This window comes from Mustela erminea, chromosome 12 (genome assembly GCF_009829155.1).
Source record: "Mustela erminea isolate mMusErm1 chromosome 12, mMusErm1.Pri, whole genome shotgun sequence".
NCBI lineage: Eukaryota > Metazoa > Chordata > Mammalia > Carnivora > Mustelidae > Mustela > Mustela erminea.
In genome coordinates, this window is record NC_045625.1 from 77,075,843 (window position 1) to 77,081,084 (window position 5,242).

The window sequence follows — 5,242 nt, forward strand, 5'->3', positions numbered from 1 at the left end:
ATACATATATGATCATATATATAATCACTACAATATACACTTTAAATACCTTACAATTTTCTATGTTGATTATGCCTCAATAAGGCTGAATTTTTTTTAAAAAAGGTGCCACTTTAAAAGTGTATCTTGTAGTAGGGAGGAGGTAGCCCTTTAGATATAAAAATATATTAAAACTAATGATTAAAACTTATACTGGTAGTAAACGTCAATAGATTTTAGTGGAGTGGAAAGTCAAGAAACTGACCCCAAATATATGAAAATATAGTGCATGATAAGGGTGCTGTCCTGAATCATGTGGGGAGAAACAGATTACTTCATAAGTGATGTTGCAACAAGAAGCCACGGGGGGAAAAAGTAAAAATTGAAGTCATGCTACCATCTTACATCAGGACTAATTCCAAGTGAATGATATTGAAATGTAAAACTAACCAAATAAAACCATAAAAGTATCCTGAAAAACATGGGAGATTTAGAAAAAGTCGTCTTAGAGTGCAAGATGCTTGTTGAAGTATAATGCAAATAAAAAAAGTGATTGAGAAAAAGTGATACATTTAAGAACGTAAAAAAATAAATGTGGCATGGCCAAAAAAACCTCAAAAGCGAGGCAGATGACAAACAGGAAGTGTTTCTAGCTCCTACTACAGACAAAAGGTGATTTCCCTAATACATAAAGAGTTGCTCTAATCAATAAGAGAAAAATTCAGTAAGAACACAGGCAAAGGATAGGAACACAGTAATCTCTGAAAAGACAAACGGGGAAAGTTTCCAGCCTGTACTATGGACAAAAGGCTATTTCCGTCATATATAAAGAGTTTATGCAATCAGTAAGACAAAAATTCAGGAGGAAAACAAGCAAAGGATAGGAGTACAGTCATCTCTGAAAAGATAGTTTCTTAAACTAAACTATTCATATAAAAATATGCCTAGCCTCACGCAGATAAAGACAAAAGTAAAAGAAAACCGCACCAAGATCATCACTTTTCTACCTTTCAGATTAAACAATATAAAGAAATAACATCCTACTAGTGAGGGCACGATATAACAATCACTCTCATGTAAGGATGATGGGAATGTAGATCTGTCCAGCTCTTTGGAATGTAATTGGACAAGATCTAAAAAAATTTTACAAGAAGTCCTTCTACTTTTAGGAATTTATCCTACATATTTATTTACACATGTAAACATGCAAGGCTATTTACTAAAGCGCTGTTAGTAGTAAATGCAAGTTGTAAACAACCTGAATGTATACTGAAAGAGATTAATCAATCATGACACAGCAATACATTAGAGTACAATGCAACCATAAAAGACAATGTAACTAAGTTATGTACTGGCAGAAAACAGTCTCCATGATACAACTTGAAATGAAAGGAAAGACACAGGGGCGCCTGGGTTGCTCAGTGGGTTAAAGCCTCTGCCTTGGGCTCAGGTCATAATCCCAGAGTCCTGGGATCGAGCCCCACACTGGGCTCTCTGCTCAGCAGGGAGCCCGCTTCCCTTCCTCTCTCTCTGCCTGCCTCTCTGCCTACTTGTGATCTCTGTCAAATAAATAAATAAATAAAAATCTTAAAAAAAAAGAGAGACACAGTCTATGAAAAACACTACAATCTTTACATTTCTCCGGTAATTACACACAAAACCCCTCCGTATAGAAGGGAAACCTTTACTACATGCCCTTTAATACTTTGTTACCTTTGGACTACGTGAATATGTTATCTAAAAAACAACTTAAAATTTCTTTTGACTTAAGTTCCATGGGGGCAACCCTTTCAGGGCCCCTCCCTCTTCAGAAGCTTCATATTATCATGCAATAAACTTTACTTTGCTGCCCACCAAATATGTATTTATGTCTGTATACACACACACACACACACACACACACACACACACACACATTGTATTGGTTGATTACTGTCATATAGTCCAATGGTCTCAAATGGGACAGAATGTGTGAATTACAACATATTTTTTTGAAGGCCTGAGAAAAATAGTATATAAAAAACATCTCAAATGACTTTGTATAATGTTTTAACATGGTGAGTATTGGGAAAATGTAGATAAATAACAAAAAGAAGTGGTTGGAATTTGGGGAAGCTGGCTTCTACTGTTAGATTTGCCACCGGCCACCTGTGTGACCTTGCAAAAATCTTCTTGGACTCTATCTGTAAAATGAGAGAAGACAGACAAAATATGCCCTCTAGTCTCCTTCTAGCTTTGAAATTGTGTCTATATATTCTATTCTACTATTTGACTGGGAATAAAAAGTTTGTGCAAAATGCAATAAAGGTACATAGGTGCTTCAGGTGATAAATGATCTTAAGTCATTCTATGAAGATATGAGATTAATATTTAGAAAGGAGTGTAGTAAATTGTATTATTCCTTTCATGATCTGATGAAGCAGTTGTCAGGAAATAAAATATGTAGGATTCCATAGTTTGTATCTTTCTTTGAGTACCATTGACAAAACAGGGTGCAAAAAAAAAGAGCATGTACTGATCTCTCCCCTCCTTTTTCTTCTTTGAGTTTGAGAATAAAATATACAGAGTTGCCTTGATTAAAATATATATACATATATCAGTTAAGTGCACAAGGGCTGTACTTGTTCACTGTGAAAGAGAATGGTCGATGAAGACAACTTAGTACTGACAAGTCACTCCCAAACCCTAAAATCTGAAGCCAACATAACCCAACATTTTTCTAAAACTCTGATCCAGCATTCAGAGTTAATCAGTAAAAGAAGCAAAGAATCTAGTAAAAGTATGTGCTTAAACGAGGGTATTGTGGTTTTTAAGCCTTAACCCAGTTAGTAACTACCCAGTGATTAGCAAGTTACTCGATATTGACATCGGTATTTCATTCGAGCCATACTTTAAAAAGAAAAACAAAAACAAAAAAAACAACAAACCAGTTGCTTGGAGCCTGCTTACTTTAGAGAGCTACTTGTGAACAAAAGGGAGGATTTTACTTGATGTGCTTGAGATAGGCACTTTGAAACCCATTTAATGAACGTAAACACCAGAGTCTTATATTAGAGAACCATCTAGCTGAGAATACGAGGAATCACACCATTTTTGGAAGGTCGTTGAGAAGAAAGTTGTGAAATAAACACTGCATGTGCATTCAGAAGAGTGTAATTGAAGACAATACAGGCCCAAGTGAGAAACTTTAACTGCTGTAACATTTTCCAATTAGCTGGCTTTCTCCAACAGCACCAAACTTTCAGAAGTGGGTCATCAATTTCACCGCACTCTTTGTTTAGTGGAAAACTCATTGCCTCCTTGGTCTAACCACGTTACTTACTTTCAGGGCATTGGAGTCCTACTTTGCGCCTTAACACGTACTAACACTAACACTAACACTAACCACTAACACGTACATGCTTCTCAACATTTAATTTCCTAACTTGTTTCCAGTTTTTTCCCCTCCCCACTTCTGATAAGAGGACACGTGGAACAAAAATATAAACGTTGCATCCAATTAAAGTAGTAAAATTTACTCTCACCTTCTAGACCCTTCGTCTATTCACCCCAAAAATACTATATAAAGTAGCTACTGCTATAGTATGGCACCGAACAAAATAACCAATTTCCCACTTTCGGGCAGTTTCCATTCTAAAGAAAGGTAGGCATAAGCACATAGATAAATAAAAGATTATGTAACAGACTTTCATAGCACAAAAAGTAATTAGCATACAGTGGAGATTGTCAAGGAGGGTGATATTATAGCGAAGGTGGTCAAGAAAGGATTTTAATAGAATTTTAATAGAATTCTGAGTAAGAACCCAGTCATACAAATGGCTCAAAAGAAAATACTACAGGCAACAGGAGTCGTTCATGCAAAAGACCTGGAATGACCCGAAGTCTGTGTTTTTGTCTACAGCTTGTCCACAGGCCACAGATGCCCATGGCCATCCGTCCGGGCCCAGGGGCAAGTATACCAGCAGTGCACTGCACCCTCCAGCGGATAAAGAATGAGGCTCTCACAGGTCATGGAAGTGGATTCCCAGACATCGGATCAACTAGTTCCGGGGTTCTGGACAACAAAGTAGGATCTAGAAGTGACACAGGTTCAAGGTAGGCATGTCCCTGAAGACTCACCACCTTTTCAGCTGATGGGAACAAATTCAGCTGAAAGAAGCCTACAGAAAGTCATCAGGGGACACCCTTGCCCACATCTATGGACTGTACCCTTGGGATGCCCATCACAATAAACCCATCCAATAAGGGGCTGTAAAGCAGATTCTGACCTTTCTTTCCATTGTAAAAAGTAAAAAGTCACAAGTTCGATGTCATCTAAACAGCAGAAAAACTATTAAATGATTTCTAGGGCAGAAAGTGTCCCAAGTATGAGCTATTCAAGTACAGGGGAAGGGCAGGGGGCAGAAAATGGTGTTTGGTGTAGGAGCAGGTTTAGAACATCATATGAGGTATCAGAAGACACAGTTACTTAATCTGGCCACCTCAGCCATTATCAGCAACCACCTCTGCAACTCTGAAAAAGGACATCCTATCTGTTGGACAAACTTTGCAAAAATAATTTAACACTGAAGCAGGTTACATTAAAAACAAAGTAATATTGCTGGGGCTCTCCGTAGAAGTATCTAGTGCGTGTTCTTTACACATACAGTGGGTAGAGCTGCACTAACTAGACTATGCCACAGATCGGCAGTGCAGGGTCCTGAGATGGGAAAACAGGCCACATGAGTTCTTGGTACACCCACCCGTCATTAGCCTGGCCACTCGGGGCAAATCACCATAAACTCTGGCATTCTATATTTTTGTAGGTAAAAGGTCTTAAAATTGTTGTGTGACTCAAAATAGTAAGTTTTACGAATGGAGGCTCTGCAGGACTTAAATTGGCACGTTTCCTCCCATTTCCTTGGAAGAAAGGAACTAGGTTTTAGTATTCCTCGTACGAAGGGCAATGTTTAGCAGTAGGGCCTCCATAAACAGTTGGAGATGGAGAGTGTATTTTCACATGGCATGAATACATTTTTCAGTATATCTAAGTTTTCTAGTTATTTTAAAAAATCCAGAAATTTTAAACTGGAGAGAGTACAAAAAAAGGTTTATCTGCTTAATCCTACCAAGTATAATAGGATATTTTGTTTTTCAACAGTTAGATGGTAGCACAAGGATGATTATGCTGCCAAGAATGAAGAAGATGTTAAGGCATTAATGAAGGATGTGTTCTTTCTATATATAATTCCATTTTTAAATTATTAAGAACTTTATTAATGGG

At 37.5% G+C, this 5,242-nt stretch overlaps 1 protein-coding gene across 3 annotated transcripts in view; it reads right to left on the reverse strand.

The window, feature by feature from the left end:
• Positions 1 to 5,242, reverse strand: part of PCSK5 (proprotein convertase subtilisin/kexin type 5) — a 449,406-nt gene that overhangs the window by 366,059 nt on the left and 78,105 nt on the right. The window lies entirely within an intron of this gene.